We start from the raw sequence: 16,436 nt of genomic DNA on the forward strand, positions 1-16,436 counted from the left end.
TCAAAATAAGCATATTCCATTTGGATTTTTTAAAAATCCTTGTGTATGTCAGATTATCTTGTTTGAACTTCTTACCTGTTGGGTTCCATGCATCAGGCAAGAAACAGCTAAAGCACAGTGGAAAGACCATGGCATTTAAAATTAAAATATTAGGAGTGAGAATGGGCATGCTGACTGACCGGCTGGATGAATGCAAGTATGTCTGCTTTCCAACCTGAGCCCCAGGCTCCTCCTCTATGAAATGGGGATCCCCGTCCCCATGCCCACCTCCCTCCACAGGTTGTTATGAAGCTCTCCACAATTTCAGAAGATAACAAAGAACTCTATTCCCAGGCTCATGGGGAAAAAATGGTAGATTAGCAACCATGCCTCCTAACCCCCTCTTGAGGAGTCCTATCAAAAGGTACACATGATATGTACAGGGATTATATGTGCTCTCTAAAAGGGGCTACAAGCCTTAAGACCTTAAGACTTCCTCCCTGCTTTTCTGTTCGGGAAAGATTTATCTGGGTTCATAGTGAACATATAGTAAAATTATGCATGATCTCTCTGAACTTCAGAAGGTCCTCGGTTACATCGCTTCTCAAATGGGGTTATACAAGGAAAACCTGAAGTTCCTTTCCAGCTACTTAGCATTCCTAGGATACATTCCCCACCCTGCGGTTGTAGCTCTATTACTTCCAAACATTTTCATATCACAGAAGCCTGACAAGGTCCTGGCACCATCTTTGTGAGGTAGAACTGGGAAGTAATTATTCCTATTTTTTAAGTTATGAAAAGCTGAGGTAAAAGACAATAAGTGACTAGCCCAAAGTCACCCAAGGGAGGAAAGAAGAACTGAGACCAGCTTCCAGATCTCTCAAATCACCCTCCCCAGCCTGTTCTTTTCCAGTACCCCTCACTAGATCCCAGGAGTTGTCTGTCAATGCGCTGACACCACTCAGGAAATGCAAGTTTCATTCTGACACCAGGAAGACAGAACTACGATTATGCTTCAGTCCCCAAGGAGGCAGAAAAATTGCTTTTAGTTGACAAGTGCATCACCCACACACATACCCCTCTGGTTGAATGAAATGATAAAATCAAGTTAAAAATCTCAAATGCTCTCTTAATTTTGTAAAGCAGTTTGCTCTTTGAGCTAGGGGTAGGCAGGATGTGAGAATTTTCCAACTCTAGAAGCTTCAACCAGGTTGGGTGGGGTAATAGTAGAAATTAAGGGGGAACAAAAAATGTCAGAAAGAAGAAAAACTAACTCTGAAAGTCGTCTCTGCAAATTATTTGTTCTAATATGTTTAAGTGTGGCAGCTACCAGTGTGCTCTCATATCTCCTTCCACATCTGAACCCCATACAGCTTTGGGAGGTTGGTAGGACAAAGATTAGCATAGCACCCATTTTATAGATGAAGAAACTAAAGCTTGGGGAAGTGAAGTGACCCCCAATCGTTGCCCGGAATCATTATTATTCTTCTTCCTCCTCTTCCTCTTCCTTCTCTCCTCCTCCTCCCCCTCGTCATTCTTTTGATTTGAAACATATATTTGAACCAGGGTCTGTGCCTCTTTCTTTCTAATTGGCTCCTTTTCACACTACTCATATCCAAGCTGAATTTGGTCTTCAGACCGTATATACTTCCTGACCCACTTTGGACTGGAGACTTTACCTTAGCTGAGAATTCTAGAGCCCTTACAAAGCTTCCCCAAACTCCTATTCTTAGATATATATGCTGAAGTATTTCAGAGTGAAGTATCATGATATCAGCAAAATACTTTCAAAGTGAGAGAGGGCGTTTACAACGGAAGGAGAGGGTGCCAGTATGGCACATTGTTAAGGAGAGCATGTACAAGCATTTATTGTACCATTTTTTCAAATTTACTGTATGTTAAAAAGTTTGAAAATACAAACTTCGGAGAAATTTTCCTACCTAAGTAGCCACCCCACCTGCCTATACTAAAATCTAGGTGTCAACGGCACATCCCCTTCCACAGGGTTCCACCTCAGGACTCCATCAGAATGTCACAGCCCCAAGCACAGAACTAGCACTTCCCTTAGCTGTATCTCTCAGGTCTCATCTCTGACTTCTGCCTGTTCAATAACCCTTTCATCTGCTTATTCTTCCTTTCTTTCCCTATGGGCTTATTCTTCCCCATAGCCTACAAAAATGTTCAAAATCCTATACGAAAACAGTCCTTCTCTGACCCTTATAACTATCATCCAATCTTCTTTTTCTCAGTCTCCTTAATAGGAACTCCTTAATACCTTCACAGAGTTGTGTAGACTTGCTCACCTCACTTCTTTTCATACACTCATTTATCAAGCCACATCAAGATGGTGTCTTCTTCCCTCCACACACACATGCACACACACACACACACACACACACACACACACACTCCATTGAAATTCCTTTTACTGCAGCTACCAGTGTTCTTTTGGAGCCATAATCCAAAGGGACACATCTATATCTTAATTTCATTTGCCTTCTCTGCAAAATGCTACATTATGAATTGCTTCCCACTTATTGAAACTCTCCCCTTGGCTCTGAGGATGAAATGCTATACTGGTGTTGTCATCAGTGTTCTCCTTCTGGGTTTGCATTCTCCTCTGGTATCCTACATGGGAGCATCCCTAAAGGTCCTGTCCTTAATACTGTTTTTGCGTGAAGGAAATCATCCACTCTAATGTCCCTGATCTCTTTGGATCACTCACAGCACCTAAAACAGTGTACTTCATATAGGAGAGACTTAATAAATGTTTACATAATTAATTAACATTTGTTAATTGCACAACAAATGTTCTGTAAAGGTTGTTATTGGGGTTTACAAACATTTCCTGTATATTTACTTGACTTCATCCTGGTAATACCCCAGTGAGGTTGGTTATTATTCCCATTTCTACAGAAGAAAGAAGGGGAATGAAGCTATTCTGTGCGAAGTGTTTTATACACATTTTAATTTAATTTTCACAACAACGCTGCAAAGTAGCTGTTCTTGGCCACATTCTACAAATAAGAAAACTGAAGCTCAGAGAGGTACCCAAGATCACAAGGAGTATATAATTTACCTCCCCTGCTATTTCATTGTTCTGTAAATCTGATCATACCAAATTTAGTGAGTAATACTGGAGAGACATATAAAACATATCACAGAGTGATAGTATAATTATTATTTACATATAAGTATTTTTGAGTTTGCATTCCTCTAAAATGTAATGTCAGGCATATAAAGAGCTAAAGAAAAATTAAAACCCTTCTATTTCTAAGCATTCCCTACCTTTCCCTCTCCCTGCATATTATAATAATAGGAACTATTTATTGAGTGCTTACCATGTGCTAGGCATTATGCTTAGTGCTTTACAAGTGTACTTTCATTTAATCCTCACTACCACCCTATGTGGTAGGGGCTACTATTCTACCCCAATTTATACATAAGATAATTCTGCATCATAGTAGTTAAGTAACTTGTTCAAGGACCCTTAGTTTGTGAGGTGATTGAAATTTTAAGTCAGGTTGATCTGACTCTAAACCGAATGTTCTCTCAATGCCACTACGCTGCTTTTCCGAAAGGATAGGGAAAACAAGGCTCAGAGAGATTGTGACGTCAATTCTTCTGACTCTGTATCTTATATGTTTCCACTTTGCTCCTGCTGCTTGCATTTCTTTGTTGAAGGGACTGCTTTATATTGTCAATAATCTTTATGTATGTGGTCTATCTCCTCAACCACATTGTCAGCTCAGCCAAACCTTTGTAGGTCCCACACAGAGGGTTCTCACTAAATACTTGTCAATTGATAAGCACGGTGCTCTCTTCGGTTGAGAGAATTATTAAAAAACCATCAGGCTTTGACAAAGCCCTTCTCATTTCCAAAGGAATCAAGCCCTTGGTGCTTGGAAGACATATCAATTTCTCCCCTTCTCGCAGCTTGAAGTCAGTAGCGCACACTACCCGCCTCCGCACGGCATCCAATCTCTAGGGAGCCTGAATAACGTCAGAATCATTTCACTGAAGGCTGAATTATGTGCGTGATTCTGAGAGATGCAGTCCCAATAAAGGGGGAGAAGAATGTGGGCTGTGATTCTGCATGCAGGTGGACCTTGGGGATGTGTCTTGCCATCTGAGATGATGTGTCAACCTCTAACAGCCACACTCCGTAGAACAAGCTCTAAAGATTGATTGCTACTGTTTTTATCGGAGATATTAATAATTATTCTTACATGTGTATAGTGAACTTTCCATTTACACAAAAGGCTCCTGCACAAGATTTCATCAGTTTTATTTTTTGCTGGCCTTCTGCAAATCCTTTTAGCTTCAACATTCCCCAAAGGTGTGTGTGTTGTGGGGTGGTCCTCTGTCCAGCTTCTATGGAAGAGAACTGACACAGGGAAGCTGACAACTGAGACCCTGAGAAGGAGAACATTAGGCAGCTGGAATTGACAGATAACAATTGATCCTGGTGAGCAACATGCTGTTGAGACATGTTTAGGACCTGATCTCAGATCCCCAACCTCTTCCCTTCTATATGCCTGTTTCCAGAACCCCAGAAGCCACCCAGTCCTCCAAGCCCAAGGAGAATCCTTAGCTCCTCCCATCATTAGAATTCACCCTTCCAGGTCCCTTCCCCCATAGAAGCCTCTGGGACACCTCTGTGGAAGCTGGCTCATCAATTATCTCTTCAACTCCCCCAGACCAATTTTCTCATGCATTTGTATGAGTTAGCTCAACACCCTTCAAAGAGACAGGCAGTAGTAATAATCTCAGCTAGCACTCATGGAGCTTTTACTATGAGCCCGGCACTATATTAAGCACTTTACATGCATAATCTATCTTCATCCTCATAACAGTCCTATGAGGGCATTTTATTAGGATCCCTGTTTTATAGAGGAAGAAAGTGAGGTTCTGAGTGAGTAACTAGCTAGCCCCAAACCACACAGCTAGCTAAATCACGGCTAGGATTCAAACCCAGGTCTATCTGACAATGAACCTCTACATTTTACCGTCTCTCAGTATTGGCTTCCATTTCACAGACAGAACAGAGATCAGAAGGCCACCTAGCATTCAGAGGAGAGTCTCGGGAAGCCATAAAAATAGAGTTTTCCTCCCATTTTAGCCAGTAAAAGGCTAAATTACTTAGAGTCACTTAAAAGCCCCTGCTTCTGAATTTGCAAACAGGGTCCACGGTGTGTGAGATTCTAAAGTGATGAGCCAAGGAAGGTTAATCTCCTCTAAATTTATAAAGTTTAAAAGCATCATGCAAATGCAAAGTGTTCCTTATCATAATCCTTAATATTATTATTCCAGCCTATTCATCTACCAATAAAGCTGGGATAGAGTCCTGGCTCTGCCCCTGGATTCTGGTGCCATTTAAATGCCAAGAAAAATGGTCTCAGGGAGTCGGGGTGATCCATTATTCGGATATGGATTATTTCTCAGGAGTAAATTGTTAGCCCTGTCGGGTGGCTGATGAATTCTCCCACCTCACCTGGGGGCTCATTGCTGTGCATGGGACGTGCAGGGAATGCTAGTGGCACTCTGGAGTCGCAGTGTGACTGCAGACAGGGTCCGGGGGCAGGGAGTGAGGATGTTTTGGTTAGGTTCCAAGGAACAGCAACAACCCCACCCACCATTAAATGAGATGACAGACAATGAACCCCACCCACCCATAGCCCAGCTCAGGTTAAAAAAGGAAAACTCTTGGTGCTTGAAACATCTTTGGGGAAGACAAAGTACCAAAAGAGGCTGACAGAGAGATGAAAAGAATGGGCAACAGGAAGAGAAACATGAAAAAAAGAAAAAGAAATGGAGACAGGGATAAAAAAGGGACAGGGAAAGATGGAGAGGAAAATGAATAATGGACCGCAAAAAACATACAAGTGGAATAAGAGAAAAAGAGGAAAAATAAATCCAGAATGAGGAGCTAAGAGGAAAGGAAAAAATAAAAACAGATTAAGAAAGAAGCAAAAAAGAAAAATAAAAGATAAAGGGAAAAACCCAAAAGTTTTTTTAAAAGGAAAATATATGGTGAAAGATAAATCTAGAGAGAAAACAAATAAAAACAGAAGAAGAGAAAGGAGGAGAAATAAAATAGAGAAGTAATAAAAAGATATAAAAATAGAAAAATCAGAGATAAAGAGACAGAGTGAAAGCAAAAGGAGTGGGGAAGGGAGGTTGGGTGGGAAAAAGCAGATGAAGAAATTAGAGAAACATCTCCCATTTGGTTGGTTGCTGTTTTGTTTTGTTGGCAGTTTCTTTTGCTGTGCAGAAGCTTTTTAGTTTGATATAGTCCCATTCATTTACTTTTGCCTTTCAGAGTACCATAAATGTCTTCTTGTTTGTTTTTGTTCTTCCTGTTCTGTCTTTTCTCTTTGGCTGTGAGACACATGATTTCAATGTGTTTCTATAGGCCTGGTCTTAAGCCTGGTCAGAATCTCTAGATTTCCCTCCTAGTTAAGAAAGCTCCCTTCCTCCCATTCCCACCATTAGCCATTCTTGTGGGGTAAAGCATTGAAAACAGAAACAGAAAGGCAGAGACAACCACCTACTGAAATAAAAGCCACAGACATAGAGTGCTGAACACATAGAAGAACACATGCACACACATGCGTGTACAAAATCAGGCAGACACAGACACATTCTGAAGCAAAGAGGCACACAGGTCTGAAAGACTTGACACATAGGCAGGGACAGATTCACATCAGACAGGTATCAGCATAGACAACCTGAACACAAGGATGAGAATGCACAGAAACTGACAAGGAACTAGATACATTGCTGTGGAAGATGACACAGAGGCACAGAAAAAGACAGATGCACAATCAGAGAGGTACAGAGGTGGATTCCAGCTAAGATAAGAGGAGTTTCACCTTATCTCTGCTTTTCTTTGCTTTATTTTGCCTCCACAATGTACACTAAAAAGGGAATTTATGCCCTGGCCAGTGTGGCTCAATAGGTTAGAGTATTGTCCCATACACCAAAACGTTGCTGTGGGCTTGATTCCTGGTGGGCGTACATACTCAAATTGGGGGTTTGATCCCAGTCAGGTGCATGCAGAAGGCAACCCATCCTTGCTTCCCTCTCACATAGATACTTATCTCTTTCCCTCCCTCCCTCCCTCCCTCCCTCCCTCCCTCCCTCCCTCCCTCCCATCCTCCCTCCTTCCCTCCCTCCCTCCTTTCTTTCCTCTCTCTGAGTTGAATTTTTTTAAAAAAGAGCATTTACTTCCCTCTGTCTCCTGCCCTCAGGCTTTTCTTCTGGACTTGACAGTTGGTAGCAATGTGGTTTTTCTTAAATCTTTGTTGTTGAAAATATTACAGATGTCCCCCCACACACACTTTTTTCCCCATTGACCACTCCTCCCCACTCTTGCCCTCTCCCCAGGCCTTCACCAAACTGTTATCTGTGTCCATGGGTTATGCATATATGAATATAAATTCTCTAGTTGATCTCTTCCCACCTCCCCCCCTTCCCTGTGAGTCTTCATTCTGTAGCATGCTTCCATGTCTCTGGATCTACTTTGTCAGTTTAGGTAGCAATGAGTTTTATTTAAATAAACTCACTCCTGCTAATGAGTCTGCTAGTTATTGTGTCATCCTTCCCAGGAAACAGATGTCCCTAACCAGTTTAAATGACCATAGCTAAAAGGCCCCTTCAGGCATGAATTTAAATGGTGGAATATCAGATCCTGTGGCTGAAGCAGATTTGTAGTCTGTCTTGACTCCTACTCCAAGATAATGACTCTACACTCCCTTTCCCCCAATCCACTATTCCATGATCCTTTTATTTTGTTATTATTATTTTAAAATATGTTTTTATTGTGTGTTTTTTTAGAGAGAGAGGAAGGGAGAGAGAGATAGAAACATTGATGAGAAATATCAATATCTGTCAGCTGCCTCCTGCACGCCCCCCACTGGGGATCAAGTCTGCAGCCCAAGCATGTTCTCTGATCAGGAATTGAACCAGTGACTTCTTGGTGGATAGTCCGGCCCTCAACCATTGAGACACACTGGCTGGGCATCCATGATCCTTTTTAACTTCATTGGACTTTCCTGTTCTCCTCTGCAGTTGGATGCAGATGAGAGGGGAAGGCCAAGCAGCAAGATCTAATACCTGCACCACCACATGAATGAGAAGAGCACCACAAGATCTCACCAGATTAATAAAGTGTTTCTTGCAAAAGAAAAGTTTGAAAAATCAGGGTTACACAGGGCCAGATGCATTCTAAGGGTCCTCCTATTGTTGACATTCTAGGATTCTATAACTAAGAGCTAATTCATTCAAATCTAAGCCCAAAATAATTGGACAAACCTTGATTGAATTTTCCAAGCCAACATGGCATCACTGTCTGCCCCAATAAATATTTAGCCATGGCCCCAGTTTATTGATTTTGTGCAGTATCAATACTTCTTGGCACAGTTTCTCACACTGACTGGTAGACCCATGATGATTTGGAACATGTAAGCACAATATGGCCTCCCAGGAAAGCCACAGATGGTTGTTGATGTGTTCATCTGGCTTTGATCAGACTGCACACAAACTGTATCACCCCTTCTGGCTTGTGTTGGGAACATGCAAGGGTAAGACAACTGCCTTTGAATGGGGCATAGTACTTGAATGGATGGATAAAGTTAGTTTACAAGTTTTGGGATAGTGTAGCCAACTGATCACAAACCTCTACTTTTCTTGCCTTTATTTTTTAAATTAAATTTATTGGGGTGACATTGTTTAATAAGATCACATAGGTTTCAAGTGTACATTTCTATGATACATGAGCTGTGTATTGCATTGTGTCCCCACCACCAAAACCAAATCATCTTCTGTCACCATATGTTTGCCCCCATTTAACCTTTACTACCCCCCAACCAATTTCCCTCTGGTAACACCATGCTGTTGTCTGAATCTATGAGTTTCAGTTTTACATTCCACATATGAATGAAATCATATGATTCTTAGCCTTTTCTGACTGACTTATTTCATTTAGCATAATATTCTCAAGACCCATCCATGTTGTTGCAAATGGCAGCATGTCATCTTATGGCTGAGTAGTATTCTATTGTATATATGTACCAGATCTTCTTTATCCAATCCTCTATCGAAGGACACTTTGGTTGTCTTCATGCCTTGGCCACTGTGAATGAGGTTGCAATGAACATAGGGGTGCATGTATTTTTGTGAATACATGTTTTTTAGTTTTGGGGGTAGATACCCAGAAGCGGGATTGCTGAGTCCTGTGGTAACTCTATTCTTAATTCTTTGATGAACTACCAGACTGTTTTCAATAGTGGCTGCACCAGTTTATATTCTTACCAGCACTGAATGAGGGTTCTTTTTTCCCACAATCTCTCCAACACTTACAATTATCTGTCTTGTTGATAATAGCCATTCTAACAGATATGAGGTGGTACCTCATTGTACTTTTGATTTGCATTTCCCTAATATCTAGTGAAGTTGAGCATCTTTTCATATATCTGTTGGCCATTTATATGTCTTCTTAGAAGGTGTGTCTGTTCAGGTCCTCTTCTCATTTTTAATTGGATTGTTTGTTTGGTGTTAAGTTCTATGAGTTCTTTATATTTTTTATATTAACCCCTTGTTGGAGCTGTTGTTTGCAAATATAATTTCCCATTTGGTTGGTTGCTTTTTTGTTTTGTTGGCAGTTTCTTTTGCTGTGCAGAAGCTTTTTAGTTTGAAATAGTCCCATCATTTATTTTTGCCTTTATTTCCCTTGCCTTTAGGATCAAACTCATAAAATCTTCTCTAAGACTAAGGTCTATAAGTTTTGTACCTATATTTTCTTCCATGTAATTTATTGTTTCAGGTCTTTTAATTAGGTCTTTAATCCATTTTGAATTGATTTTTATGCATGGGGAAAAATTATAATCTAATTGTATTCTTTTGCATGTGGCTTTCCAATTTTCCCGGCACCATTTACTGAAGAGCCTTTCTTTTCTCCTTTGTGTGTTTTTGGCTCTTTTGTAAAAAATATTGGACCACATAAATGAGTTTTTTTTCTGGGCTCTCAATTCTGTTCCATTGGACTGTGTCATTTTTCTGCAAATACCATGCTGTTTTGATTACTGTAGCTCTGTAGTATTATTTGAAGTCATGTAGTGTGATACCTCCAGTTTCATTCTTTTTTCTCAGGATTGCTTTGGCTATTTGGGGTCTTTTGTGGTTCCATACAAATCTGATGATTTTTTTTGTTCTATTTCTTTACAAACTGCTATTTGGATTTTGCTGGTAATTGAATTAAATCTGTATATTGCTTTGGGTAACAGACATTTTAACTATGTTGATTCTTCCAACCCATAAACATGGAATATCTTTAAATTTCTTTGTGTGTTTTTTTCCAATGTCTTTTAATAGTGCTTTGTTGTTTTCAGTATATAGGTCCTTGTAAAGCTCTACTTTGATGATGGCAAACATCCCTTAGGGCTACTGCCTCACTTATTATCCATTCATTCATTCTTCAGCGAGAGCTTTCTCTGTACCAAGCTCAGTGCTACAGCTAGGGATAGAGACATGAACAAGATACAGTTAAATAACTCTCAAATATCTCATCTGTAAATCAGCATTATGGTACAGTCAGGGGTGCAGTATCTGAGCTAAAGTCAGAAATATTGATGGTGCTTAGAGTCAACAAACTTAGGCTATGGATAAATATTTATAAAAAGAATAATTTGGTAGGAATTTTACTGTATAGGCACACTTTTAATTATTCCCACTGGCAAAACTAATGAATTAGAGGCTTTTCTTTGTATGCAATATTCAAGATGCATAAATGCCTTGTAATTACTTCAGGTAAAATAATGATTGTTATCTAAGTAGAACTCTAAAAACTATAAGTTAATGTAATACTTTTTGTTAATTTTTAGTGGCACATTCTTGGTGACAAGGTTTCATTTGTTGGTGATAGTTTGAGAGCATTGTGGTTTTGGGGGAAGAGAATTAGGGCATTTACTGGGAAAGAAAGGAAGATTCATTTCTTTCTTTAATACTGCCATGACATTAACCCTGTAATTCCCTAAAAGAGATACAGTTGTGTAAGTTTGTTCTCTTATTCATTCTTTAGCTTATTTAGTTTTTCATCCATCCATCAATTGTACATCAAGCACCTTGTCTGAAGTATGTACTGGGTAAGATGTGGGGACACTGGAGAGATTCAGACTTAGACCTTGCTCTCTTGAGGCACATACATTCCAGGAGAGGAACCAACAAATAACTTGAGAACTTTATGATGAATTCTGTAGCAGAGGTGTGGGCAAAGGGAAGCTGTGAAGAACAAGGACTAAGAGATTATGGTAGTTGGAGAAGCTTTGAGAGATGAGGTGACCCATGGGTGGGAGAAGGTCTGAATGTCAGTCCTATTCAGCACTGTGGGGCTACATGGAGCCATCCCCATTCCCAAAGCTCTGTTTTAAAATAAGTAGCATATATTTGTAATAGCCACAGAGCTACACAACAAGCAGATCAGTTTGTGGCTGGGGCTAGCCTAGAAGCCAGCATCAGTTTAACTATTTCAATTTAAGATGGAATTTATCCACTCCTTTAAAAAAATACAATGAAAGTGTTGGTCAGAGACTGGTTCTCTAACTCTAGTGTCTTGAAATCAGACTTTCCTTGTCCATCTAACACCCCTTTCTAGCAGAATTCCACTTTCATGGGGGCAAAGGGAGTTGGATAGTATTGGGTACTGTGATGGCTTTCAAATTATTCACATTCCAAAGGAGTTTTAATGATTTCCAAGATAATTGGTGGTAGAAATAAGTCCTTCTAAAAACCCAACAATAGAATGTTCGTGACGCCACAGGATGATTCAGAGCATTTGGCCTTAATTACTTTGATTGTCCGCCAGGATTTAATATATGAATATTACATTGCGATCTTCAATTTAATTTCTTGTGTAAATGGATTGTGGCAGAATCCTGTAGTCCTGGAACTGGCACATAATTCAGCGTGGGAGACACTATCTTAACTCATCTCATTACTCAAGCCATTTATTGTCCTTCAGACTTTGACAGCCAAGAGATGGAAAAGTAGCAGTGGTGATGTGATCTTTCAACCTAGGTCCAGACAGACATGAGCCATAGTCTCTACCGATTATGCTGTTACACAGACACAGACAGCACTTATTTTCAGAAATAAACACACACGCACACACACTTGTCAGTGTGCAGGTATGTGTGCCTTGGTCTTTCTTAACATAATGAAGTGGAAAATTCTTGGGCATGCATGCAAGGGTCCTGGGTTCTAGTCTTAGTTTGTCCATGAACTTTCAGTGTTGGGCAAGTCCCTTAATTTTTCTGAACTTTCAATTTCTCATCATTAAAGAGAGAACTGCATAATATCCAAGTGCTTTTCAGAGTGAAGATTTCCTAACCTATGAGTAGCACATGGCAAATCTGACAGTGTTAGCACAATTGCTGAAATAAGGTTGTTTTCATCCATCCTGTGAATAATAAGCAGCCCCTTTGGCAGGCAAAAATGGAAGGAAAAAGGCAAGGAAGGAAGGAAGGAAGGAAGGAAGGAAGGAAGGAAGGAAGGAAGGAAGGAAGGAAGGAAGGAAGGAAGGAAGGGAGGGAAGAAATAAAGGAGGAGGGAAGGAAGGAATGAAGAAAAAAGAAGGAAGGAAGGAGACAAGGAAGATAAGTGGGGGTGATAGACAGAAAAAGGAAGGGAAGGTGAAGGAAATAGCCCTGCAGCATCAGGGAGGTGTACCCTAGGACATATGTGAGCTTGTTAAGACTTAGGAAAATGGGGGTCATTTGGATCTGGGGAGCCTAATAGAAATTAAAAGGAGAAAATGAGACTCAAGAGTATTAAATGGGAATCTGCATTGCTGGAGACTTTATTTGTAACACATATAAGAAGCAAAGAGCTTGCATCTAGGTGACAGGAGAAGATTTGACTTTGGATGGTGGTCACATGGTGTAATATACAGATCTTATAACATAGAAACACACACCTTAAACTTATATGTTCATATTGACCAATGTCACCCCAATAAATTTAATTTAAAAAGAATGTATAAAGAAACTCTACAAATGAATAAAGGGAAATATAGCAGAAAAAAATTGGACAAAATATTTAAACAGGAATTATACAAAAGAGTTTATCCAAAAGGCCAATAAACATAATTGAAAAGTGCTCAACCTTGCCCTGGCCAGTTTTGCTCAGTGGATAGAGCATCGGCCTGCGGACTGAAGGGTCCCGGGTTTGATTCCAGTCAAGAGCACATGCCTGGGTTGCGGGTTCGATCCCCAGTGGGGGGCTTGCAGGAGGCAGCTGATCCATGATTCTCCATCATCATTGATGTTTCTATCTCTCCCTCTCCCTTCCTCTCTGAAATCAATAAAAATATATAAAAAAGAAAAGTGCTCAATCTTATTAGTCACCAGAGAAATGCAAATGAAACCAGTATGAGATAGCACTGCACACCCACCAGAATTATCACAATTATAAAAGCTGACAATACTAAGTGTTGATGATAATTTGGAGCAATGGAAGAGTGTAAATTGGCATAACACTTTGGAAAACTGTTTAGCAGCATCTACCAAAGTGGAACGTGGGAAGCCCCTATGACTCAGTGATTCTGCTGCTAACACAAATGCATGCACATGTACACCAAAAGTAAAACAAAAATATCCACAGTAATTGTTCATAATAACTCCAACAAGAAATGGTCCATATATCCATTTACAGTAGAATGGATAAATAAGTTGTGGAACATTCACAAAAGGAAAAATTATACAGCAATAAGAAGGAACAAAATAAACTTCATGCAAGAACATGGATGAATCTCACACACAACAATGTTGAATGAAAGAAGCCAGATACAAACAAGTATATACCGAATGATGATATGGAAACCACTAACTGGTAAAACTATAGTGGTTAGGGAGGAATGCTAAGGAGCACAAGTATTAATAAAAACACAGAGTGATTTATGCAGAAGTCAGAATAGTTTTTAACTATATGAGGGAGGAAAGATGTTGTGATTAGGGAAGGGGCACAAGTTGGGCATCAGGTGTGCTGATATTCTATATTTTGACTGGGTGATGGTTAACTAAGCTATACATTTATAATTTATACACTTTTCTTTATGTATTGTATATTTCACAAACAAGGAAAAGTTTTAAAAATACAAATGTAAAAAAAGTAAAAAACAAATCTTTGTCTCAGACTAATGTGTCTCATTCCTCTCTGTATCCATCTGCCACAACTTTCCATCTTTAAAGCCAGTTTGACCCACACTTGTACCTAAACAGCCATCAGCCATTTGACTGGAGTCAAAGATACTATCCCTGCTGCTACTAGGCCCCTTTGCATTATTCTCATTCTTGAACTATTCCTGTTCCATTTCAATTTTATCTTTCTTCTGAGTCATTTATTTGCCTTCTATTTTCAGCCTTGTTCATGTCATTTGAGCCAATGACTGAGTGACCCAACTGGGTTTCTTTTGCTTGAACCTCAACAAGCCTTCTTTCTCCAAAGACTTGAATATCTATTCCCTTCACTGTGCAACTCCTCTGCTCCTGGCTGACTCAAGTAGGTTATCCACCCTCACACTGTCCCCAAATGTTACAGGGCTAAAAGGCCTTATCCAAAATTCTTGGGGCCAGATATGTTTCAGAACTCATAATTTGGGGAATTTTATCAGAGTAATCTTGTGTATGTGCCTTTGTTACATATCTCTAGTAGGTTGTGCCATAGCTCCACCAATACACTAATATTTCTGTCATGAAATACATGAATATTCATAATAAGTGAGACAAATAAAATAAAGACTATCAATATTTTAATGTAAGTTAAAATGAGTGCTAGCATCAAACGTGTGAGAAAGTATTTTTTCAGAGCTTTGTGTTTTGAGAAGTACAAATAATAATTAATAACCTGTAGTAGGAACCCAATGCTTGGTGGATAGATGGAAGCATGGGTGGATGCAATGCATTGTGTATGTTTATCCTCTCAAATAAGTGACAAAGGTGTATTTAACAAGAGCCTTCAAGTTTTACCCAAGAGTTCCCAGTTGTGGGCACATTAGATTCCACTGCTGGCAAGAAGAACACTGTTAGTAAAATCCACCACATAAGTCTGCTACCTCATCATGAATGGCCTGCCTTGCTTCAGGTGACCACTCCTGTGCATAAAACAGCCAGCTTTTTTCTTGACTATGGGTGAAGCAGGCTTAACTATAAGGGAAAGAAGAGCATGACAAGTACCCGGGTCTATTTTGTTGGGTCCAATATGAAAGGAATGGATGGGCTGCATGTATCTTCAGGTGGTCCTCCTTAAATAGTATTGCTTTTAGCCAGGCTTTGCAAAGATATTGAGTGGCAGTGAGTTTGAAATTATTCTCCCCAGCAAGTACTCAGTAAAATGAGTTTATATTACTAGATAAGGATAAAGGTAGGAGTTTTTTCCAGTCACCTGGGGATAAGGGTATTATATCCTGTTTTTCTGGGATGCTCCAGAGGCAAAGCAGGGGGTTCCAGAAGACGCTATCAAAGGACTAAAGCATGAGTCAAAGCCAAGCTTTCAGGATCCCCTACCTAGGACACACCAAGGAATCATGGGAAGATTAAACCTGAGAAAAATCATGATGCCTATAGGGCAAACCCAAAGGGGAAGCTGTATTTGAGGAGAGGTTAAAAGGCTCAGACTCAGAGCTCTAGGATATTGAGCTGTTTGCTTCCAGAAAGTGGAGGTGGAGTTACTAGCTTGCTATCTCCTATAGCAATGCCCCAGGCTTTCAAACTTAAAACAAGAAATAGGAATTACATGATCTCTAAGATCTCTTCCTGCTCTATTTTTCATCACCCATGAATCTATTATTTTCTTCTCTTTTTAAATTTTTATTGAATTTATTGGGGTGGCATTGGTTAATAAAATTATATAGGTCTCTAGTATGATTTTCTTTTCAAAATGCTTATTTTTCCTCATAAAAGTAATGCATGCTCCTTGCTGAAAATTTGGAAAAGCAGGTAAATATATGAAAGTTTACACTCACCTATCATTCTAGCCCTTGCACATTTGAATGTATTTCCTTTTCACTTGCGTATTTTTATTTTCCACCTCTTTATTTTCCTCAAAATTGTTATGAGTGTTTTATATTTAGAGTTATACACTTAAATATATTGTGAGCATTTCTAAGTCATTACACGGTTGATTCTAGTCTAATTTGAATGTGCACAAAACATGATGGGGCACACTAAAAAGTCTAAAATATGTGGCTGGCCCTTAGGGAACTTAAAACTGGTTGAGAAGTTGACACTGATATACATGAAACCAATAGTGAAAAATAAAAAATGAAAGAATTAAATGTCATTTCTTGAGACAAATTGGAAAGACAGTAAGAATCCAAAAGAGTAAGAGATTGATGTGGACAAGACCAATGAGGTAAGGCTCCCACAGAAGACAGGACTTAAGCTGGCCCTTAAAAGTACAGG

The sequence above is a fragment of the Myotis daubentonii genome, chromosome X (assembly GCF_963259705.1).
Source record: "Myotis daubentonii chromosome X, mMyoDau2.1, whole genome shotgun sequence".
NCBI lineage: Eukaryota > Metazoa > Chordata > Mammalia > Chiroptera > Vespertilionidae > Myotis > Myotis daubentonii.